At 45.0% G+C, this 26076-nt stretch overlaps 1 long non-coding RNA gene across 1 annotated transcript in view; it reads right to left on the bottom strand.

Annotated features, from left to right (window-relative positions):
• LOC149445741 (uncharacterized) overlaps positions 1–25755 on the bottom strand; it is a 47349-nt gene extending 21594 nt beyond the window's left edge. The window contains exon 1 of the long non-coding RNA XR_016306354.1: positions 25611–25755. This is a non-coding gene — a long non-coding RNA (uncharacterized LOC149445741). The remainder of the gene's footprint in view (positions 1–25610) is intronic.
• Between the last annotated feature and the right edge of the window lie 321 nt (positions 25756–26076).

The following is a 26076-nucleotide window of genomic DNA, read 5'->3' as shown; positions in this document are numbered from 1 at the left end:
TTGCTGGCAATGAAAAATTAAAGTGTTACTAAACCCAGGACCCTGCATTCACTATATCTGGTCTCCGACGGTACACACAACATGGAAATGCAATTATTTTAGTAAATATAAACTGCAAATGCCTTTTCTCATCAGCAGTTAGAGCAGTCTTGTGACTTCTATCATGTCCAGCAGAGCGCTGGTTAAAGCTTGTAGGATGAGTTTTCATTTTGCTCTAGGAGGATGCAGAAACCCTGACCTCTGTCTGGACAGTGCTGATTGGCCCTGTGCTGATCACATGCCCTCTCCCAAGAAAAAAAAACCCCTCTTTAGCAATACACACCAAAATGAGCATGTGCAGAGTGTCTCCACATAATATGTCTTATCAGGAGATAAGAGGGGGGGCACTGGAAGAAGGGGAGGATCAGAGAAGTCAGGATCAAACAGGCTTTGTATGTAATGCAGAGGATTAACTCTATAGGTTCCACAGTGAGTATAACAAGCATGCTTTACTGCATATACAGACTAATTTTACTGTTTTGGGTTTAGTAACACTTTGAGAAAAAAAATGGCACCTCCCCCATCCATACCAGACCCTTCCGGTCTTATATGGATTTTAAGGGGAACCCCATGCCACCCACCCCCCCCAAAAAAAAACGGCGTAGGGCCTCCCCCAAGATCCATATCAGACCTTTTTCTGAGCATGCGGGCCAGCAAATCAGGAAAAGGGGGAACGAGTGAGTGGCCCCCCCAACCTTACCAGGCCACATGCTCTCAACATGGGGGAGTGCTTTGGGATAGGGGGCCTCCCCACAAAGCACCCTGTCCCCATGTTGATAGGGACAAGGTTCTGTTCGCCACAACCCTGGGCTGTGGTTGTGGGGGGTCTGCGAGCGGGGTGGCTTATTGTATTGGAAGCCTCCTTTAACAGGGGGGACCCCAGGTCCTAGCTCCCCCTATGTGAATGATTATGGGGTACATAGTACATCTAATCAGTCACCAAAGAAGTGGAAGAAGTAAAAAAAAAAATGCCAGTTGTTGACAAGTCCATTATTAAAAAATAAATGTCCCCTGAATTAGATCCATATCAATAATTTCCGGTCGGAACCCGGTGATAGACAGCCCGGCCGCGAATGGCAACGCGGGTAGGGCACGCATGCGAACAGCAGGGAAAAATCTTTTTAATGCCATGACCTCAAGCAATTTATACTTCCTATACATATGTTGAACATTTTAAAGAATAACAGCTTTAAAAGAATTCTAAATTTGTCTGTATAAAGTGATATATTTAAAAAAATCCAAACAGGCATTGATTTCACCTAGTGCAAACATCTCAGTAGTGACATGACTGAGCATGCCCAGACTAGAAGTCCTTGGAAGTGCCTTCACTTTGTTGTTTTTTGGAAACTGCTACAGTAAATTCCTTTGTTGGCAAGTATGAAAATGCCGTTGGACAGAGTGAACCTGTTTTTCCAAAAGTGTGGTTAATAAACAGGCTAACATTTCTATATATATTTACTAGTATACATCAATGCTTGTAACTATAGAACTGTTACTATGCACAGAAACACCAGCATTGATATTCTAAGAACTTTTCCATTTCCTTTGTAATTTTATTTAACGTTTGTTTTTGTTTTTTTTTTTTGCTTCTTATACAATATTTATCATTTCTTGTTTTTTAAATAATGCTAGTTTTCATTTTTTTTGTACTTCCAAGTGCATTGAACATGCTCAGGGACTTAGACTTTTGAGATATATTAACTAAACGGTAGGAAAACTGCACTTGGTGCTCAGCATCTAACCAAACACCAGTGCTGTAGCAAAATTAAAAGGACTGCAAATGCTGCGCTGTGTTACTAAATTTGATGTGTTGGTCATATGTATCCCAATACAAAGAATCATAATATTATCCCAAAAATGTGATATGTGTCATAAAATATACATAAATATGATAAAACAAACAAATTCAGAGGGTGACACCACTATTCCACAGTGACACACCAATAAAGAAAAAATATCAATTCATAAACCAATAAACATAGGTGGAAGTCCACCACCTATATGTAAATGTCCAAATAAAGTAGATAGTTATGTGTAGGGGAGTTCCACCATCATTGCAAATCTTGCCATATGTTTTCACTCATGAATGACAATAAGCAGCCTTGTGAATTCCACACCAACACCAATTGCAGCCTCTTACCAAGTGATAAGACCCAAAAGTATAGGCGGTCTTATAGCAGCATGTTGTCAGCAATTATCCATCACCAGCCTTGGAACCACATGGCAGATCACAACAGGTTGTTCAATGGCACCTAGGAACTCCAGGGTACATCAGCAGGGATTCACTGTTTGCACCTCTCCTCCCCCATGTACATTAAGCCATGTAAGCGATGAGCAAGTGTTCCATACATTCCATAGTGCGGCCCGCAGATTTTGTGTAATAAATATCATGCATTGTCCAAGGATAAGCTGTATGGCTTAATGTACATGGCAGAGCGGAGGTGAGAACAGTGAATCCCTGCTTTATGTTTCTTATGTGTCATTTTGGAATAGTGGTGTCACCCTCTTTGGATAATATGATTCTTTGTATTGGGATACATATAGCAAAATCACATCTGATTTAGTAGCACAGCACCACATTTGTATTCCATTTGAGATGTATTGCTTGTTACACTGAGCATGCCCAGGGACTTAGGGCCGGTTCACACCACACTGATGCACCCTACATGTTTGTGGCAGCACAGTGGCTAAGTGGTTAGCACTTCTACCTACCAGCACTAAGGTCATCGGTTTGAATCCCAACCAGGCCCTACCTGCTTTGATGTTTGCATGTTCACCCTGTGCTTGTGTGGGCTTCCTCCCACACTCCAAAGACTTGCTGGTAGTTGTTTTGGCTCCTGCCTACATTGTCCCTAGTATATGAATGTGAGTCAGGGACCATAGATTGTACGCTGCTTGAAGGCAGGGCCTGATGGGAATGTACAATACATATGTAAAGCGTTGTGTAAATGGATGGTGCTATGTAAGTACCTGTAATAATAATAATGCATGTTTTTATATGTGTTTTTTGCAATCTGGTACATTTTACAAGGTTTCACATAATGTAGACAAAAGAGCTGACATTTCAAAATAAAAAGTGTGTGTGTATGTGTGTGTGGGGGTGGGACTCACTCATCTCCCCCCCCCCCTTTCCTGGCCTGTAGTACTGTATGCTCAGACAAGGGTGTGTTAGTGATTTGGCAGGAACAGTGGCGTTCCGAGGCAGGTGCGGGGGGTGCACGCCGCAATGGTGACACCTACACACGGGGTGACACTGGACCTGCTCCACGAAAAGGTAAGTTGTAAAGCAAGCCGACGATCCCCACAGGATGGATCAGATCCATTATGCTCCCCAATCCGTAGATCGGATCCATCCTGTGGGGATCGTCGGCTTTCTTTACAGCTTATCTTTTCGTAGAGCGGGTCCACTGTCACCCTGTATAGGTTGCATGCCGACGATCCCCGCAGGATGGATCAGATCCATTATGCTCCCCAATCCGTAGATCGGATCCATCCTGTGGGGATCGTCGGCTTTCTTTACAGCTTATCTTTTCGTGGAGCGGGTCTGGTGTCACCAAGTATAGGTTACATGCCGACGATCCCCGCAGGATGGATCGGATCTGCGGATTGGGGAGCATAATGGATCGGACTTCAATCCATTATGCTCAATCCGCAGATCCAATCCATTCTGCGGGAATCATCGGAGGGGGTGTCACCAAGTGTTATCGCACCGGGTGACACCAACCCTAGGGATGCCCCTGGGCAGGACGCCACACGTTTTTTGGGTATGGGGTTCTTCTTCAAATCCATGACAATCTGAAGGGTCCATGCTTTTTTGGAACATGCTGGCTTTGTTGTTTCCATTCTGCTGTCACTGGGGAATCAGGGCTGACAGCAGGGATGAGTCACTGGTTGCTATGATGCCAGCAGGTGCTAACAAACCACAGAATTTGCAGGCAAAAATGCGTTTAGGAAGTGCCTGGCCATGTCCCAGTGTAGGTCAATCCAGAACACATTCATTCTGTTCTAATTTGGTGGGCTGCACAAGAACACACTGCATTGGGGGGGAACTAGAGCCATTGGAATAGATGGGAATACTGGACATGTGTTTGGCTACTGATGACAATGTTGATGACTGTCAGCAAACTGGGTGAAGGAGCCGTCACAAATGTGAGATTTCCTATTCTGTGCCCTGCACATGCCCAAGGACTTACAACTTGTATTATGTTTTAATCATTGAGCATGCCCAGGGACATTTCACATTTTCTGCTGTACCCTGCACTGGTACATATGCTTTGATAACTGTTGCTTTCTTTCTGTTTATGCTAATGACTTAGATCTTTGGCCTGTAGTCCCTGAATTGATGCACATAGCCAAGGGCTAACACAGTTGGAAGGAGCATGTATGCTAATGAGGTGTGCTAATCAGGTGCAATCACTTGAGGCAGGCATGATGAGCTAACAACACAACCTGTGTTATATTAACCACTTGCCCTCCAGAAGATTTACCCCTCTTAATGACCAGGCCTCTTTTTGCTATTCGGCACAAAATTTACGTCCTTTTTTTCACAGAAATAGAGCTTTCTTTTGGTGGTATTTGATCACCTGTGTGCTGTTTATTTTTCGCGCTTTAAACAAAAAAAGACTGAAACGTTTGAAGAAAAACTATATTTTTTACTTTTGGCTATAAAAAATTTATAGTACCGTATTTTTCGTCGTATAAGACGCACTTTTTCTTCCTCAAAACTGGGGGGGAAATGTCAGTGCGTCTTATAAGGCGAATATGGAGCGGCCGGTCCAGTATTTCCACCGCGGCCGTGTCAGAATACCTGGCCGGCCGCTCAGCTCTGCAGCGGGACCTTACCTGTTCCTCTATTCAGCGGCGCGCTGTCTTCCCGGCTTCTGTAGTGTGGGCACTGGGCATGACAGCCGGGTGCCAAGTGCGCATGCGCAAGAAGCGATGCTTTTTGTGAATGGTAAGGCGGTACCTGGGACACATGGCAGATCCCAGAAGCCGCCGGACCAATCACAAAGCGCAAGTGCTTCTCGCTCATGCGCACTGGGCACCTGGCTGTCATGCCGAGCGCCATTACAGAAGCCGGGAAGACAGCACACAGCTGGATCGAGGAACAGGTAAGATCAAACAAAAACTCTGTGGAAGTAAGAACGGGTACCTGTCAAATTCAGGTACCCGCTCCCCACCTCCCCAAAGGTCAGCAGTCATCTGTACTGTCCGCAGTCTCTGGTCATCCCTGTGCTGTCCGCAGTCTCTGGTCATCCCTGTGCTGTCCGCAGTCTCTGGTCATCCCTGTGCTGTCCGCAATCTCTGGTCATCCCTGTGCTGTCCGCAATCTCTGGTCATCCCTGTGCTGTCCGCAGTCTCTGGTCATCCCTGTGCTGTCCGCAGTCTCTGGTCATCCCTGTGCTGTCCGCAGTCTCTGGTCATCCCTGTGCTGTCCGCAGTCTCTGGTCATCCCTGTGCTGTCCGCAGTCTCTGGTCATCCCTGTGCTGTCCGCAGTCTCTGGTCATCCCTGTGCTGTCCGCAGTCTCTGGTCATCCCTGTGCTGTCCGCAGTCTCTGGTCATCTCCTGTACTGTGTCTGCAGTCCATTAGTTCAGAATTTTTTTTTTCCTGTTTTCTGCCTCTAAAACCTAGGTGCATCTTATGGTCCGGTGCGTCTTATACGGCGAAAAATACAGTAACTCAAAGTTAGTTATAAATTTAGGCCAAAATGTATTCTGGTACATGTTTTTGGTTAAAAAAATCTTAAGAAGTGTATATTGATTGCTTTTTGTGAAAGTTAGTGTGTCTACAAACTATGGTATGCAATTTACCCCTCTTTTTTCTTGCTATACAGCTCTGCACTAGTTTAATTGACAATTGCGCGGTCATGCAATACGTTACATAAATTAAATATATGTCCTTTTTTTCACACAAATAGAACTTTTTTTTGGTTGTATGTGATCACCTGTGCGCTTTTTATTTTTGGCGCTATAAACAAAAACAATTTTTGAAGAAAATTTTTTTAAAAAAACCAAAAAACAATATTCTCTCATTTCGGTCATAAAAAATATCCAAAAAACTAACATTTTGTCATGAATTTAGGCCAAAATGTATTTGGCTACATGTTTTTGATTAAAAAATCCCAATAAGTGTATATTGATTGCTTTGTGTGAAAGTTATAGTGTCTACAAACTATGGTATAGATAATGAAATTTACATAGCTTTTATTTTCTGACTGCCCATCACATTTCTTGAGGTGCTAAAATACCAGGATAGTACAAACATCTCCAGATGACCCCTTTTCAGAAAGTAGACACCCTAAGCTATCTGCTGAAAGGCATATTGAGATCATGGAAGATTTTTTTTTTCCCACAAGTTTCTGGAAAATGACAAAAACATATATTTTTTTTTTTACACAAAGTTGTCATTTAAATGATATATTTCTTGCACAAGCCATGGGTATATGTGGAATTACACCCCAAAATACATTCTGCTACTTCTACTGAGTATGGGGATACCACACGTGTGAGACTTTTTGGGAGCCTAGCCACATACAGGAGCCGGAAATCCAATGACCACTTTGAAAGCCTGAAGGTGCGTAACTTCCTCATTACACTTCCTCATTAACTATCACAGTTTCGGAGGCCCTGAAATGCCAGGATACCACCAACACCCCCCCCCCAAATGACCCCTTTTTGGAAAGTAGACACCCCAAGGAATTTAAAAAGAGGCATGGTGAGTATTTTGTAGATCACATTTTTTTCTCACAAGGTTTTGAAATATAAAGAAAAGAAAAAATATGTTATTGCTTTTTTTCTTCATTTTCCAAAAACTTGTGGCATTTCAGGGCCACCGCAACTGTGATAGGTAGTCAGGAAGTGTAATGGGTAAATAAAGCCCTTTAAAAGCCTGAAGGTGCTTTTTGGATTTTGGGGTCCTGTACTTGGCTAGACCGCCAAAACGTCTCTCACATGTGGTACCCCCATACTCAGGAGAAGTAGCAGAATGTATTTTGGGGAGTAATTCCACATATACCCATGGCATGTGTGAGCAGTAAATCATTTAATTGACAATTTTGTGTACAAAAAAAAAACAATTTTTGTGTCATTTTCCAAATACTTGTGGTAAATAAATAAATTCTTCTATTGATTCACCATGCCTCTCAGAAAATAGTTTGGGGTGTCTACTTTCCAAAAAGGGGTCATTTTGGGGGGTGGGGACATTGTATGCCCAGCATTAGAAGTTTATGCTACACATCATTCACTCTTCTAACCACCTGAAGACCAAGCCTTTTTTGATACTTTTTTTTCACATGAAAAAAATCTGTATTTATTACTAGGAAATTAATGTAATCCCCCAAATATTATATTTTTTTAAAGGAGATACCCTAGTGAATAAAATGGTGGGTGCTACATTTTTTATGTCACATAGTACTCACGCAGCTATTTTTCAAAAGCAAATTTAAAAAAAAAAAATTTTTTTTTACTTTTAATGCACAAAAACACAATATATTGGCCAATTATTTGTTAAAATATAAAAGATAATGGTATGCCAAGTAAATAGATACCAAACATGGCATTATTTAAAACTGTGCATGCCCCGTGCAATGGTGACAAACTGCATATGTTTTTAATATTCATAGACAACATTTCAAAAGCCTTTACAAGCTACCATTTTAGATTTACAGAGAAGGTCTAGTGTTAGAATTACTGCCCTTGATCTGACGTTCACGGCGATACCTCACATGCATGGTGCAACTGCTGTTTACATACAGGCACAGGGTCAACGCTTGCGCACACAGGTGTGCGCACATGGGGGACAATGGGCATTGTCATATATTTTTTTTTTAGAAATCTGGGGTCTATCAGATTCTAGATGTCTCCTCTGCCCTTACATTATCTAAGCAAACCAAGATCAGTGGTGGTTGTGGGACAATACTTGTGCTCGCCACAGCACCAGCTTGTACTGCACTTGTGGGACTTGCCACGTCACCAAGTGATACTACAGTGCTGGTATGTGAAAGACCAGGATGTACTAGGCCGCTGGTGCTTGCCAGTTCACCAAAAGGTAGAGCGGCTCTAGTACTGGCACTCTGGTGCATATGAGAGTCATCAAAATTTACCGGCAAGAGCTAACAGAGATCAGGCCTGATTCTGAGAACACTGCGGTTTTGTGTGGAATGTATCACGTGATAGTGACCTACTGACACTGCACTTGCTGGGGGAGAAGGGGGGGGGGTAAGAGTAGGGGCTAAACGGAGGTGCTGACAGAGGGGCTGATCCCACTAACGCTTCATTTTTGGGGACACTATACTAATGTAAACGCTGGTATAGTGTTGATCTGATCAAAGATATTGATCTGTTCAGACACTATACTAGCAAAGGAGGTTTATTGTGCATGAGCGTGTTCCTGGCAATCAAGGGGTTAAATGTGATTACTGGTGTACTGATGGCAATCTGATGCTATCTGGGAGGGGTGTGAAAACCACTGGAGTGCGAATCACTTATATATATGTGATTTTGCGCACCCATGCCGCCCTGTAGCAGTATTTCTGCTTAAGGGGGGCCAGGAAGTGGTTACAGAAGCGTTTTTTGTTACGGCTCTGCGTTACTTAAACTGACAATTGCACGGCCATGCAACGCTGCGCCGAAATTAAATTTACATCCTTTTTTTCCCACAAATTGAGCTTTCTTTTGATGGTATTTGATCACCTGTGCATTTTTATTTTTTTGCGCTATAAAAAAAAACACCAACAATTGTGAGAAAAAAACAATATTTTGGACTTTTTGCTATAAAACATGTCCAGCAAAAAAATTTAAAAATCAAAATGTATTCTGCTACATGTCTTTGCTAAAACAAAATCCAAATACATGTAAATTAATTGGTTTAAGTGAAAGTTATAGTGTCTACAAATGGCGGTATATATACTGGAATTTTTTTTTATACTAATAATGGCATCGATCAGCGACTTATGACGGTGATCAGGCACTTATGGCGGGACTGCGGCGGACATTCTGACACGGGGGGGGGGACTGACTTGGGGTCACTGACATCCCTAGTGACACCAATACAGTGATCAGTGCAAAAAAAAATCACTGACACTGTACTAATGGCACTGGGGAGGAAGGGGTTAACATTTGGAGGCAATCAAAGGGTTAACTGTGTGAAGGGAGTGTTTCACTAGGGGGCGAAGGGTGTGTACTTCACAGTAACACACTGATTCGGAAAGCTGAGCTCAGTGATACGGAACAGAGTGCTCAAACTGACAGGGAGGAGAGCTGCAGTGTAAACACTGCAGCCGTTCTCCCTGTCAGTGATTGCCGGTAATTGCCGGGCTCCGGTGATTGATACCCGCGGCCGCGAGGGGCAGCGCGAGTAGGGTGGTCACGCCACGAGCGCGCCCCCTACCCGAAATGCTAAATCACATATATATACGTGATTTTGTGCAGTGGTGCCGCCCTGCCGCACTAAATGTACTGTGGCTGGTTGGCAACTGGTTAAGGACTGCAGAAGTCAGGTTTGCTTGGCCTGAGAAGAGGCCAGATTATGTGCTCAGTCCTTGGCAGGGGGGTTTCCCTTTTTGGGGGGGTGTATTGTGCATATTGACCAACCCCACTAAAGCTGTTTTGATGTTTATGTGTCTTTGCTGTAATTGTTGTGCATTTGGTCCTCAAAAGTGGGTTTTTGTAGACATGGCTTCAATCTTGTTTGTATTATTCCAGTCTGACCATGCGTTTATGGTTTGTGAGCATCTGCTGATCCTATTTGTTAGTAACAAGTGCCAACTCTTCTACTCTTACAACTCCTAACTTTGATATAGGTTGCTTAATCATGCAGAAATGTATGTGTGTGGGAACTGGGGGGTGGTGGGTGATGGTGCTATGATGTTGGGGTTTTTTAGGTACTGTTTTGCTTTTGAGAATATTGCACCTAACAAATTGGGGGTGAGTGGGGTGGTGAGATTTGTTGTACAATTAAAATGTGTTGCCTGGTTAATATTAGCCTTATATTGTTCCCAGCTTACATTGTGACAGTTAAATTGTGATCCATTTTAGACTGTAAGCTCTTATGGGCAGGTCCTTCTACCCCTCTTGTAAAGTGCTGTGCAAAATGTAGCACCATAAATACTGCTGATTTTTACACAAGTAAATGACTGTACCTGATTTGTGGTGCTGCTGTCAAAATAAATGTTGAATATTGAACGATTTCTGTGTTGGATCATCATTTCTTAAGTGGACTGTGTTAACATCTGTACAAATAGTCTACAAAAAAAAACCCTTTTTATTCTGCACACATGCAAGGTGTTAAATAACAATAATAAAAAAAATCCCCCAAAAACGTTTAACAGCTCCCAAACTGAGTTTCAGGGACCATACTTTTTTTTTAATTCAGCAGTTGCAATCTGAGGAACACAATAAATCTGTAAATAAAGTCAAATAGTTTTTGTAATAAATTTATTGCACACAAAAGAAAATCTATTTACATATGTGGGAGCCACAATTGCGCATTAAAATTAGTTATCACACACACACACAAAAGGTCTCAGGACTGGAACTTCGTCATCACATTTATGGAAGGATGTTTGTATGCACCCAGACACATAAGAACAAAGGTCAATTCTGTGGCCAAAAGTAATCACACAGCACCAGGGGGGAGGTGACACTTGCCAAACTCAAAACTGCAGAAACACCAAACAGAAGTGTCAGTTGTGTGTATTTATTCACACCAACAGCTACTTCTGCCTCACTTCTTGCAATCATGGCTGGGATGGAGGAGGCACTGCTGTTGGGGCTCTCAGTTTTGTTCAGTAGGTTACACAATCATGGGGAGGACTGCCTTGACAGTTGTCCAGAAAAACGTCATCACCACGCTCCATAAAAGTTCATTGCTAAAGAAGCTGGCTGTTCAGAGTGCTGTATCCAAGCATATTAATGGAAAGTTGAGTGGAAGGAAAAAGTGTGGTAGAAAAAGGTGCACAAACAACAGGGATAATCGCAGCTTTGAGAAGATTGTGAAGCAAAGGCCATTCAAGAATTTGGGGGAGATTCACAAGAAGTGGACTACAGCTGTTGTAAGTGCTTCAGGAGCCCCGAAACACAGACGTATCCAGGATATGGGCTACAACTGTCGCATTCCTTGTGTCAAGCCAACTCTGAACCAGAGACAACATCAGAAGCATCTTACCTGGGCTAAGGAGAAAAAGGACTGGACTGTAGCTCAGTGATCCAAAGTCCTCTTTTCGGATGAAAGTAATATTGCATTTTGTTTGGAAATCAAGATCTCAAAGTCTGGAGGAAGAGTGGAGAGGAACAGAATCCAAGTTGCATGAGGATCAGTGTGAAGTGGCAGCACAGTGGCTATGGGCAGCACAGTTGCTAAATGGTTAGCACTTCCGCCTGGCAATACTAGGGTCATTGGTTCGAATCCCAGCCACGGCCCCTCTTGCCTGGAGTTTGCATGTTCTCCCTGTGCCTGCGTGGGTTTCCTCCGGGTACTCCGGTTTCCTCCCACACTACAAAGACATGCTGGTAGGTTAATTGGATTGTGTCTAAATTGGCCCTTGTATATGAATGTGAGTTAGGGACCTTAGATTGTACACCCCTTGAGGGTTAGGGACTGATGTGAATGTACAATATATATGTAAAGCGCTGCGTAAATTGACGGCGCTATTTAAGTACCTGAAATAAATAAAGTTTCCACAGTCAATGATGATTTAGGGAGCCATGTCATCTGCTGGTGTTTGGTGTTGACTTTATCAAGTCCAAAGTCAGCGCAGCCCTCTACCAGGAAATTCTGCCCACACTGCCAAAAATGCCAATACCTGGTTTAATGATCATGGTATCACTGTGCTTGATTGGCCAGGAAACTCACCTGTCCTAAACCCCATAGAGAATCTGTGGGGTATTGTCAAGAGGAAGATGAGAGACACCAGGCCCAACAATGCAGAAGAGCTGAAGGCCTCTATCAAAGCAACTTGGGCTTCCATAATACCTCAGCAGTGCCACAGGCTAATCCCCTCCATGCCACGCCGCATTGATACAGTAATTAATGCAAAAAGAGCCCCGACCAAGTACTGAGTGCATATTATACTGTACGTGGATATAAATTTCAGTACATTTTATACAAAAAAACGTATTCCTGCGCCAAAACTTTCAAAATAACACTCTAAAACTGCTGCTGTGCAAATCGTGAAAACACAAACAATATAAATATAAATAAACAGCGCAAAATTAGATTATTAATCACTCATATAGTAAATAAAATAAAATAGGTGCATAGATTAATAGTGCTTATTAGAGATGAGCGAATCGAACATGACGAAGTGGAATTCGTTCCGAAGATTTGGAAAAATTCTATTCGCGACGAATCCGAAGATTAGCAAACTTCGGATGCACGAATCGAATTCTCCCAAAAATGGCGGCGACATGTGTGGCGACGGAGAAAATGGACAGAGAAGATGGGGCGGGGATCTCTGGGAAGGCGCGCAGACAAGGCGCGCTGACCCATAATGCATTCATGACATGTGATCGCATTAGCCAATCAGCAGCCAGCCAGCACTGTGTAATGGTGGAGCTATAAATCGCGGCCATCTTAGAATTCTCCATTAGCCTCCGGTCATTCAAGAAAGACAGACCTGTGTGTATTAAGGGACAAAGTTAGGGCCACAGAGACTTTAGGGCCACAGAATCGTTACTCAGGGACACAGAATCGTTACTCAGGGAGACAGAATCGTTACTCAGGGACACAGAATCGTTACTTAGGGCCACAGCTATCAAAGAATCGAAAATTTAAAGTGACATACACCCTTTTTTTTTTGGTGGCTGTCGTGCACAGTTGGTGCTGCAGTTTGCCGATTGTGCAAAATAAACTGACTTTCTGCTTCACAACCACTATTGTACGTTCAAAGAGTTAAATCCATTTACACGCCGGCTGGCGGTAATATTTTTTGGGTGATTAGTGCATTCCAGTGACCTAAACGTACAGTTTCCAGCCAACGGCAAGCTGCAATTGACCGATTGTGTACAATAAACTGACTTTCTGCTTCACAACCACTATTGTACGTTCAAAGAGTTAAATCCATTTACACGCCGGCTGGCGGTAATATTTTTTGGGTGATTAGTGCATTCCAGTGACATAAACGTACAGTTTACAGCCAACGGCAAGCTGCAATTGACCGATTGTGTACAATAAACTGACTTTCTGCTTCACAACCACTATTGTACGTTCAAAGAGTTAAATCCATTTACACGCCGGCTGGCGGTAATATTTTTTGGGTGATTAGTGCATTCCAGTGACCTAAACGTACAGTTTCCAGCCAACGGCAAGCTGCAATTGACCGATTGTGTACAATAAACTGACTTTCTGCTTCACAACCACTATTGTACGTTCAAAGAGTTAAATCCATTTACACGCCGGCTGGCGGTAATATTTTTTGGGTGATTAGTGCATTCCAGTGACATAAACGTACAGTTTACAGCCAACGGCAAGCTGCAATTGACCGATTGTGTACAATAAACTGACTTTCTGCTTCACAACCACTATTGTACGTTCAAAGAGTTAAATCCATTTACACGCCGGCTGGCGGTAATATTTTTTGGGTGATTAGTGCATTCCAGTGACCTAAACGTACAGTTTCCAGCCAACGGCAAGCTGCAATTGACCGATTGTGTACAATAAACTGACTTTCTGCTTCACAACCACTATTGTACGTTCAAAGAGTTAAATCCATTTACACGCCGGCTGGCGGTAATATTTTTTGGGTGATTAGTGCATTCCAGTGACATAAACGTACAGTTTACAGCCAACGGCAAGCTGCAATTGACCGATTGTGTACAATAAACTGACTTTCTGCTTCACAACCACTATTGTACGTTCAAAGAGTTAAATCCATTTACACGCCGGCTGGCGGTAATATTTTTTGGGTGATTAGTGCATTCAGGTGACCTAAACGTACAGTTTCCAGCCAACGGCAAGCTGCAATTGACCGATTGTGTACAATAAACTGACTTTCTGCTTCACAACCACTATTGTACGTTCAAAGAGTTAAATCCATTTACACGCCGGCTGGCGGTAATATTTTTTGGGTGATTAGTACATTCCAGTGACATAAACGTACAGTTTACAGCCAACGGCAAGCTGCAATTGACCGATTGTGTACAATAAACTGACTTTCTGCTTCACAACCACTATTGTACGTTCAAAGAGTTAAATCCGGTTTTATTTTTGGGGTGCTTATTGAATTAAAGAGTATGTCAGACAACACGCAGAGGAGTGGCAGAGGAGGCAATGTTTCAGGAGCGAGCAGACGTGGCAGCAGAGGAAGGGGTCGAGGCAGCACTAGTCGCAGCCAGAGGCCAGTGCTCCCGGTGTCATCCAGCGGTTGTGTCTCCACCGACAACCCTGCCGTCATCGATTGGTTGACTCGGTCGTCTTCCTCTTCCCAGGTCACCTCTGACACCTACAGCCAACGGTCGGTGGGTACGTCAGACACAACCATTAGTTGGCATGGCGCGGGAGCAAGCCCACTGAAATCACGTGTCCTCGACCTGCCCCTGTCCTTTGGTGTTCCCTCACCAAGCGAAGTATCGCATGCTGTGGGCTCAGCCCCACTGTACAGTGAGGAAGAGCTAACAGAGGGTGGTCAGGAACGGGGGGAGACATCCGCCTCTTCAGCAGCCAGGCGAAGAAGTACTGGCGAGGAGAGTGGCTCGGTAGCCGGTCTAGAGACAGGTCTGTCTCCTGACCCACACGCAGCCGAGGGGGCTAGTAGTGACGCGGAGACCCTAATTGATGATGATGAGGCTGATCGCACTTGGCAGCCTCGTCGTCATCAGGCTATTGCTTCCGCATCATCAGGAGAAGAGGGTGCCAGCTTGCCAGCGAGCAAAACAGTCGGTGGGTTGCCCAGGAGGCAGCAGGGTCGCAGCAGTGTCAGTGGAGCCAAACGGCCACGGAGTAGAGCACCAGCTCCACTGCAGCCTACCACCACGGCCAGTAGTGGTGCCGGTGTGCACGGAGGAAGTAGCAGTCAGCCAGTGAGGAGTAGCGGGGGCAAAGTTTCCTACTCGGCGGTGTGGCAATTTTTCGTCAAGCCGCCCGAGGAAGTAAACGTAGCCGTATGTCGACTATGTGGCCAGAAAGTCAAGCGTGGCCAGGGGGCGAATGTTGGGACTACAGCGTTGCGTCAGCATATGCAGCGTCGCCATTCGGTGGCCTGGGAAAACCGTGATATAGATACGGCGGTTCTGCCTGCCCCAGCCCCCGCTCCATCACCCGCTCCGTTACTTGCTCCGTCACCCGACGTCAATCGCCCTCTATCAGCCAGTCAAGGCTCCAACACCTCTGCTGAGGGGAGTTGTCGCTCGTTGGCATCTTCCGCTCGTTCAGATGCTCCTTCTCCTGCTACTCCTCTTCACGGATTCCGTCAGCAGTCTTTCTTGGAATCCGTTTCCAAGAGACAACAGTTTGCGAGCACGCACCCGACGGTGCAGAAGCTGAACGTCCTCCTGTCCAAGTTGCTGGTGCTGCAGTCCCTCCCTTTCCAAGTGGTGGACTCAGCACCTTTCCGAGAAATGATGGCTTGTGCCGAGCCGCGGTGGAGAGTGCCAAGCCGGCATTTCTTTGCCAAAAAGGCAGTGCCAGCCCTGCATTCACATGTAGAAGAGATGGTGGGCCAGTCTCTGAGCATGTCGGTCTCTGCCAAAGTGCACGGCAGCGCCGACGTGTGGAGCTGTAACTACGGTCAGGGACAGTACATGTCATTTACGGCCCACTGGGTGAACGTGGTGCCGGCACAGCCGCACCAGCAACTTGGACAGGTCACGCCGCTTTTGCCTCCACGTTTGCACGTCCTTGGTCCAGCAAAGATGTCCGCCTCTACCACCTCTTCTTCCGCCGTGTCCTCAGCCGCCACCCCCGTGCCAAGTCCCATTACCCGACTGGCATATCACATGTGCAGGGCGCAACGGTGTCACGCTGTGCTGCACCTGGTATGCCTTGGCGAACGTAGTCACACAGGGGAGGAACTTCTGAGTGTAATGAACAGAGAAATCGACAGATGGCTGTCTCCGCGCAAACTGAAAATCGGAACCATGTTGACCGACAACGGAAAGAACATGGTGTCTGCTCTGCGTCAAGGAAGGTTGTGCCATGCGCCATGCATGGCTCACGTGTTCAATCTGGTTGTCAAGCGGTTCCTAAAATCCACCATCCCACTGCAAGACATCCTTAAAATGTCACGTAAACTTTGCATGCATTTCAGCCATTCCTACACAGCAAAGCACACCCTCCTTGAGCTGCAGCGGCAGAACGGAATTCCACAGCATCGCCTGATCTGCGACGTTGCAACAAGGTGGAATTCAACCCTACATATGTTAGACCGCCTTTATGAACAGCGAAAGGCCATCACCGATTTCCTGATGTTACAAGCGGATAAAGGTACTCCCCTGTGTAACTTAGATGTCAGCCATTGGCAGCTCATGCGTGACACCTGCCGCTTGCTCAGGCCCTTTGAGGAGGCCACGCTATTCGTGAGTCGGCAGGACTATGGGATGAACAACGTCATTCCTCTGTTGCACGTCCTGGAACAAATGCTGTTAACAATGGCTGGTCAGGGTGCGGTAGACGTGGCGCACAGATCTCAACGCCACATGACCCCTGTGGGGGCAGGACAGGAAGAAGAGGAGGAGGTAGAGGAGGACATTGGTGCTCAGGAATTATTGAGTGAAATGGGTGGTTTTTCCACTCAGCGGACAGGAGTGGAGGAGCAGGAGCATCTGGTAGAGGAGGAGGAGGAGACAGAGGACCCAGACGCACCGTGGCAGTATGCTGTGGAGATGGAGGCAGGGAGTCCCTCGCATTCCTTGGAACAAATGGCCCATAGCATGCTCGGTTGCTTGCGTAGCGACAGCCGAATAATAACCATCAGACAGAGGGATGACTTTTGGCTGTCCACCTTGTTGGACCCTCGCTACCGTTCAAAAATGGTGGCCTTTTTCACACCTGCTGAGAGGGAGGCCTTGATAGTCGTCTCCCCACACTGCTGCTGGGGGGACTTTTTAACCTAGGCCTGTGTATGGCCTTCAATTGAAGCTGCTTCCGCTCCGCCACTCTGCCATTGGACTCTTGATAGTCGTCTCCCCACGCTGCTGCTGGGGGGACTTTTTAACATAGGCCTCTGTATGGCCTTTAATTGAAGCTGCTTACGCTCCGCCACTCTGCCATGGGCCTCTTGGGTATCCCAGAAGCTGCTCAGCGGGTCAGGGCAATAAAGCTCCCGGTTCGCAGGTTGTTCCGTCTTATGGATGGAAGTACGACGGTATATGATCTTCTTCGCACCCACGGCATCACCTCATAGAATCTCTGCATTGCATCTGCAATCACAACGCTGACTTCCCGGATCGCCACTCAGCCATTGGACTCTTGATAGTCGTCTCCCCACACTGCTGCTGGGGGGACTTTTTAACCTAGGCCTCTGTATGGCCTTCAATTGAAGCTGCTTCCGCTCCGCCACTCTGCCATTGGACTCTTGATAGTCGTCTCCCCACGCTGCTGCTGGGGGGACTTTTTAACATAGGCCTCTGTATGGCCTTTAATTGAAGCTGCTTACGCTCCGCCACTCTGCCATGGGCCTCTTGGGTATCCCAGAAGCTGCTCAGCGGGTCAGGGCAATAAAGCTCCCGGTTCGCAGGTTGTTCCGTCTTATGGATGGAAGTACGACGGTATATGATCTTCTTTGCACCCACGGCATCACCTCATAGAATCTCTGCATTGCATCTGCAATCACAACGCTGACTTCCCGGACCGCCACTCAGCCATTGGACTCTTGATAGTCGTCTCCCCACACTGCTGCTGGGGGGACTTTTTAACCTAGGCCTGTGTATGGCCTTCAATTGAAGCTGCTTCCGCTCCGCCACTCTGCCATTGGACTCTTGATAGTCATCTCCCCACGCTGCTGCTGGGGGGACTTTTTAACCTAGGCCTGTGTATGGCCTTCAATTGAAGCTGCTTCTGCTCCGCCACTCTGCCATTGGACTCTTGATAGTCGTCTCCCCACACTGCTGCTGGGGGGACTTTTTAACATAGGCCTCTGTATGGCCTTCAATTTAAGCTGCTTACGCTTCGCCACTCTGCCATGGGCCCCTGTACCGCCTCCTCTTGCTGCTGCCAGGTCCAGAGTGTGTCATGGGTCCCTGTACGGCCTCCCATTGCTGCTGACTTCATCGCCAGACTCTGCCATGTGCCACTTTCAGGTCTCCTTACACTGTTGGTGGGTTCCATTTTGTGATAGGGTGCTGTATGGCCTTCCATTGCTGCTGCCTCCACCGCCACCCTGCGCCATGTGCCTCTGTCGTCTGCTCACGCTGCTGACGGCTTCCGCTTTTTAACCGAGGCCTGTGTTTGGCTTCCGAATACTGCTGCATCCACCGCCACCCTGCGCCATGTGTCTCTGTCGTCTGCTCACGCTGCTGACGGCTTCCGCTTTTTAACCTAGGCCTGTGTATGGCTTCAGAATAATGCTGCCTACACCGCCACCCTGCGCCATGTGCCTGTCGTCTGCTCACGCTGCTGCCAGGTCCATACTGATTCATGGCCCCCTGTACCGGCTCCTCATGAACATGGTTCAGCGGGTTTGCATCACTTAACGGCAAATCGTTGACAAACACTGGGACGTTCAGTGTTGTGCGCATTAAGCCAGACACCAAAGGGCAGCACATACCTGTTATTACTCGCTCAAGCATGGCTGAACAAAACCAGTCTCTACCACAAATTGGACCCAGACCTGCCCAGGGTCTCGTAAGTAGATTGCACGGAGGAGTAGAGTTCGTTATTGGAATTAACTGTGAGGGACTTTTAAACCTAGGCCTGTGTATGGCCTTCAATTGAAGCTGCTTCTGCTCCGCCACTCTGCCATTGGACTCTTGATAGTCGTCTCCCCACGCTGCTGCTGGGGGGACTTTTTAACATAGGCCTCTGTATGGCCTTCAATTTTAGCTGCTTATGCTCCGCCACTCTGCCATGGGCCCCTGTACCGCCTCCTCATGCTGCTGCCAGGCCCGTAATCTGCCATGGGCCCCCGTACCGACTCCTCATGCTGCTGCCAGGCCCGTAATCTGTCATGGGCCCCTGTACCGCCTCCTCATGCTGCTGCCAGGTCCAGAGTGTGTCATGGGTCCCTGTACGGCCTCCCATTGCTGCTGTCTCCATCGCCACACTCTGCCATGTGCCACTTTCAGGTCTCCTCACACTGCTGGTGGGTTCCATTTTGTCATAGGGTGCTGTATGGCCTCCCATTGCTGCTGCCTCCACCGCCACACTGTGGCTCCACACTCTGGTTTTGGCCCCGTGACTGCCCAAATGAGTGAAGTGTGCGGTGATTCTAAGATCGACGGCACTCATCTGCATGTCATACTGACTGACAGTATTATTTCTCTTCCCCAGCAGACTCCAAGGGCATTTAAATTAAAGGTACAGTGTTCTGCACTAATATAAAGGCTCTCTGAAGCCTAGAAACACCCTTTTTATAAGTTAAATTCGCAGCGAATATATTCGGCTCGAAGCGAATTTATTCGGCGAATTCAGCAAATCAGCCGAACCGAATTTTTTAATAATTCGCTCATCTCTAGTGCTTATCCTTACTCTTAAACAAAACACCCAAAAGTCCATGTGCTGAAAACATAATTAAATTGTTGAAATAAAAGTGCGAACTTCTTTTCTTCAATCTTTCTTTAAAAATACTTTCACCTTCCACCCGTGCACAAACCAACATCAAATACACTCACCAGAACTTGGTGAGTAAAAGACCTTTAAGGAATTTTAGGGATCCTAAACCCTCTTTGGTGCCACGCTAGGGAAAATCTTCACCCTCCGAATAGACTCCACCATTCAACCAAAAGGAAAAAAAACTCACATAGCATAATATTGTCACACAATAGTAACTTTTTTCAAACGGAGATTAAGGCCACTCACATGTTAAACACTTGCTAAAGGCATGTTTATTATATATAATAGGCTTCAGTTCCAGCAAGTATACAAACTTTTCCTTCTAGGGCTCTCACATCCACAGTAGAACAAAGACAGGACTCCTCTTAGACCAAACAGTGAACCAAGATGGCCGCTGGAACGCACCGCTCAGCGTGCGTTCCACTCACCGGAAATGACGTCAGGCGCATGGAGTGTGGACCGGAAATGCGTCAACGCGTTTCGCCCCTCCCATAGGGCGTTATCAAGACCTATTTTCCCTAGCGTGGCACCAAAGAGGGTTTAGGATCCCTAAAATTCCTTAAAGGTCTCTGTAGGGGATCGAGGAGGTTGTTGTCGTTGAGGTGAGAGCATAGGCGGGTGTAGACTAGGCGCTCGAGGAGTTTAGATGTAAATGGGAGCAGGGAGATGGGTCTGAGGTTGTTCGGGTCATTGGGGTCCAGGGAGGGCTTTTTAAGTATGGGGGTGATGTGTGCATGTTTCAGAGGGGAGGGGAAAGTGCCTGAGGAGAGGGAGAGATTGAAGATGTGGGTGAGGGAGCGTAGGATGGAGGAGGAGGAAGGTCGTAGGAGTTGTGAGGGGATAGGGTCGAGGGGGCAGGTGGTGAGCCGGGCATCAGAGAGGATCTTGGAGACTTCCTCGATGGTAGTAAGGTCAAAGGTGCGGAGTGTGGGGGGAGCTTCAGTATGAGGAATGTAGGGTGGGGTGGAAGAGGAGGTCAGAGCAGTGGTGGGGCCGTAGGAGAGGGGTGATGAGGGGGTAGCTGAGTGAGGGTGAAGCTTATGCCATATATCATCCACTCTTCTAAACACTTGAGGACCAAGTCTTTTCTGACACATTTTGTTTACATGAAAAATCTTTTTTTTGCCAGAAAATTACTTTGAATCCCCAAACATGATATATTTTTTTTAAAGCAGAGGCCCTAGAGAATAAAACAGTGGGTGTTAAAAATGTTTCTGTCACACAGTGTTTGAATTTTAATGCACAAAAACACAATACATTGCCCAATTGTTTGATAAAATATAAAAGATGATGTTACGCTGAGTAAATAGATTCCAAACATGACATGCTTTAAAATTGCGCACGCCTGCGCAATGGTACAAACGAAGTAAGTTTATAATATCCATCGGCAATGCTTCAAAAGCCTTTGCAGGTTACCACTTAAGATTTACACAGGAGGTCTAGTGCTAGAATTACTACCCTCAATCTGACATTTACAGTGATACCTCACATGTATGGTGCAATCTCTGTTTACATACTGACACAGCCTGATGCTTGCTTTTGCATGCGAGCATGGGGGATTTTTTTTTATTATTTATTTTGCTTTTTTTTCTTTACACTGTTCCTTTAATTTTTTTTTTTCATCACTTTTATTGTTATAACAGGCAATGTAAATATCACCTGTGATAGCAATAGGCAGTGATAGGTACTCTTTTCTGAGAAATCCGAGGTCTATTAGACTCTAGATCTCTCCTCTGCCCTTAAAGCATCTGATTACACCAATTTTAAAATGACCCTGTTTATAGCCCGTGAAACCGAAATGATGAAATGCTCATTGCTTCCAGTTTCTTAGACCATAGAGATGATTGGAGCCATTCTGGTCTCTGATAAGCTCTATGGTCAGTATTCTCAGGTTCCCCAGTGGGACGGGAGAGCCAGAGAAAACCATGGAAGGTGGCGGGAGATGTCCCTTCCCGCTGCTTGTGAAAGCATAAATAGAATAAATGTTGGTCTTTCACAGCTGTCTACACTAATGTTCTCCCCAATATACAGTCAGGTCCATAAATATTGAGACATCAACACAATTCTAAATTTTGTTGGCTCTATACACCACCACAATGGATTTAAAATGAAATGAACAAGATGTGCTTTAACTGCAGACTGCCAGCTTTAATTTGAGGGTATTTACATCCAAATCAGGCGAACGGTGTAGGAATTACAACAGTTTGCATATGTGCCTCCCACTTGTTAAGGGACCAAAAGTAATGGGACAATTGGCTTCTCAGCTGTTCCATGGCCAGGTGTGTGTTATTCCCTCATTATTCCAATTACAATGAGCAGATAAAAGGTCCAGAGTTCATTTCAAGAGTGCTATTAGCATTTGGAATCTGTTGCTGTCAACTCTCAAGATGAGATCCAAAGAGCTGTCACTATCAGTGAAGCAAGCCATCATTAGGCTGAAAAAACAAAACAAACCCATCAGAGAGATAGCAAAAACATTAGGCGTGGCCAAAACAACTGTTTGGAACATTCTTAAAAAGTAGGAATGCACTGGTGAGCTCAGCAACACCAAAAGACCCAGAAGACCATGGAAAACAACTGTGGTGGATGACCGAAGAATTCTTTCCCTGGTGAAGAAAACACCCTTTACAACAGTTGGCCAGATCAAGAACACTCTCCAGGAGGTAGGTGTATGTGTGTCAAAGTCAACAATCAAGAGAAGACTTCACCAGAGTGAATACAGAGGGTTCACCACAAGATGTAAACCATTGGTGAGCCTCAAAAACAGGAAGGCCAGATTAGAGTTTGCCAAACGACATCTAAAAAAGCCTTCCGAGTTCTGGAACAACATCCTATGGACAGATGAGACCAAGATCAACTTGTACCAGAGTGATGGGAAGAGAAGAGTATGGAGAAGGAAAGGAACTGCTCATGATCCTAAGCATACCACCTCATCAGTGAAGCGTGGTGGTAGTGTCATGGCGTGGGCATGTATGGCTGCCAATGGAACTGGTTCTCTTGTATTTATTGATGATGTGACTGCTGACAAAAGCAGCAGGATGAATTCTGAAGTGTTTCGGGCAATATTATCTGCTCATATTCAGCCAAATGCTTCAGAACTCATTGGATGCCGCTTCACAGTGCAGATGGACAATGACCCAAAGCATACTGCAAAAGCAACCAAAGAGTTTTTAAGGGAAAGAAGTGGAATGTTATGCAATGGCCAAGTCAGTCACCTGACCTGAATCCGATTGAGCATGCATTTCACTTGCTGAAGACAAAACTGAAGGGAAAATTCCCCAAGAACAAGCAGGAACTGAAGACAGTCTATGTGTTCCAGACTTCAGGCTGTAATTGACTGCAAAGGATTTGCAACCAAGTATTAAAAAGTAAAAGTTTGATTTATGATTATTATTCTGTCCCATTACTTTTGGTCCCTTAACAAGTGGGAGGCACATATGCAAACTGTTGTAATTCCTACACCGTTCACCTGATTTGGATGTAAATACCCTCAAATTAAAGTTGACAATCTGCAGTTAAAGCACATCTTGTTCATTTCATTTCAAATCCATTGTGGTGGTGTATAGAGCCAAAAATGTTAGAATTGTGTTGATGTCCCAATATTTATGGACCCGACTGTACTTTGACTTACATTTGGCTGAAGCTGGGCTTTAACCACCTGCAGACCAATCACAGTAAATATATTGCAAGTGGGCGGCAAGTGCAGGCATAATCAAGTATCTGTACGTCGGCTAATTCTTACGGCCTGCGAACCTGTGATATATATATATATATATATATACATATACCATAGTTTATAGATGCTATAATTTTATATAATATTTTAATATACACTTATTGGGATTTTTTTTTACCAAAGACGTGTAGCAGAATATATTTTTACCTCAATTTAGAAATTATTTGATTATTGGTCTTTTTGCGCTTATATAATAAAAATAAAAAAACCCAGTGGCGATCAAATATGAAAAAATGTGATAAAAGATAAATTTTCACTTGCGTACAGTGTTACATGACTGTTCAATTGCCAGTTAAAGTGGCACAGTGCTGAATAGCAAAAAAATGCTTTGGTGATGAAGGGGGTAAACCTTGTGGAGGTCAAGTGGTTAAATAACAGTGTTACATTATGGTGGTTTGGAAAATCTAACTTGAATAAAACTTCTACCCTGTTCAATGGCATAAACCTAATGAAAAAGCCCCTTGCATGTTCTGGGTTGGTCTGTATGAAGTATGCAGATGGATAAAGACCCTCCCCTTGTCCCTTACAGGCCAGTACTTGGGCCTGGCAGTTGGCTGCTCAGGTAATGAACATTCCATTGTGGGAATAATGGGGAAGAGTCACATGCTTCCCCATCCCAGAAAGCAGGGTTGGGCCAAAGGGTGGGCTGGAGGGGCAGCTGCTCAGGGTGCAATAGTTTATTGCAGGGGTGGAGGGATAGGGGCACCTTCTGTTACATGGCTGACAGCAGTAGTAAAAATGGTATCACTACTCATGCTGGGAGGAGGTGCTAGTTGCACACTTCCTAAACGGATCCCCTAAGGTCACACATTATGAATGGGGAGGGCACAGTTTAGCATCTTTGCCCTCGGCCCTGAATGACCTAGTCCTGGCACTGCCTGGAAGTTCCAGGTATTTCACATGGCTCTGATTGGGAAGGGTGTGGTGGGGGTAGCATGAGGAAGGTCAGTATTAGCAGTGGAGGGGTTGGGCTATCAAGAAGACCTGTTACTTTATTCTGAAGAGGAAAATGATTGGTTAATTTTAAAGCTGGTATTCTAAGCAGCCTATTCCCTGAATCACCTTGCAGTAGATATATTTCAGAATAATTTTCTCTCAACCACATGAAAACCCTCTTTTGGGATACAGAGAGTTGCCTCTGGCTGGATTTCTTTACAAATGTACAGCATAATGTTCAAAGCAGACATCATCAACAGATTCTGCAAAAAGAAAAACTGAACTGTTAAAATATTGATGTGCTTTGCTTCGCTCCTCGGTACATGCTCTGTAAATCTCTAAAGCAAGACAGGAACAAAAGTATTTTAAAAGAATTATAACTTTACTGGTTTCCTTCTGAAGAAATTCTTTTACTTTATCTTAAAGTATAAAGTTGTATTAGTGCGGCTTAAATGGATTCCACTGTTGAAATTAGCAAAATGTATACATATATATATAAAATATACTCAAAGTATCAAAGAAGTCACTCTATTAATCCTGTTTTGTTTTAATAATAATATACTTAATAGTATACAGTATCTATCATATAGATTAATGCATGTAATAGTACATTGTATTCCCACTTATACAGCAACCAATCAAAGCCCAATATTTGTGACAAGCTCAAGTATTGAAAACCAGGAGGAATAATGAGGACAGCCAGTGTTGCTCGTTATTATGAGCATGAATTTTTTACAATGTTGGAATAAAAAAGATCTTGTAAAATGTAAGGAACCTTTCACCATATATACCCAGTGCACAAGTTTTGCAATAAGAAGCAGGGGTCTCATCACCTTCTGTCCTAGATGAGCCATCTGCCCATGTAGGATCTGTCCTATGTTTTATGTACGGATAGATTATTAGAAATATGCTATTTTATACTTCTTTTAAAAGTCTGCCATTATTTGCTAAAAAAAACAACCTCCCTTCTCTTATTTGCTTGTTAGCTCTTGTTAGCTTAACATTGTTACTAAGGACCAAATGTTCCCGAAGAGATCCAGACTTCCTGTTTAACCCTTGGTATGGTTATGGCACTTACAATTTATTCCCACCAAATAAAGCAAGATTTTAAAGCTGAAGTTTTTTATAACAGGTAAGTTAAAGCTGAAGTTTAGCCAAAAATAAATTTTTCTAAACCTTTAGTGACCTAATTTACCTGTAATGAACAATGTCCAAAGTTGTGCAGGCAGCTGTATCCTGTAGAAGGACAGCTTCGTCGCTGAGGCAGCTGTATCCTGTAGAAGGACAGCTTCGTCGCTGAGGCAGCTGTATCCTGTAGAAGGACAGCTTCGTCGCTGAGACAGCTAATAGCTCCAAGTCTTCTGTGAAGCTTCAGTGAACGACCTCTCAAAGGGGGACCCACCCCCTTGTCCTTCCTCCTCCCTCCCAGCCTCTAGAAATTCCAGCCATCCACTGGACCCACTTCCCATCCCACTGTACCAGATTGCCGATCCCCTGCTGTCATACAACGAAAAGATACTTCACCGATCTGGGGATTTGAAATCCCTATAGCTTCTCTCCTTTTCTTGCAGTGCTGACAGTACAGACTATAGGGATTCCAATTGGTCAGCACTGTCACACTGACAGCACTGACCAATCACAAGCCATCTAGTCAGTACTGT

The sequence above is a fragment of the Staurois parvus genome, unplaced genomic scaffold (assembly GCF_062004578.1).
Source record: "Staurois parvus isolate SC_StPar_1 unplaced genomic scaffold, SC_StPar_1.0 ptg000714l, whole genome shotgun sequence".
Taxonomy (NCBI): Eukaryota; Metazoa; Chordata; class Amphibia; order Anura; family Ranidae; genus Staurois; species Staurois parvus.
Note: the sequence above shows the minus strand (reverse complement) of the source record. Positions and strands in the feature narration are given on the sequence as shown.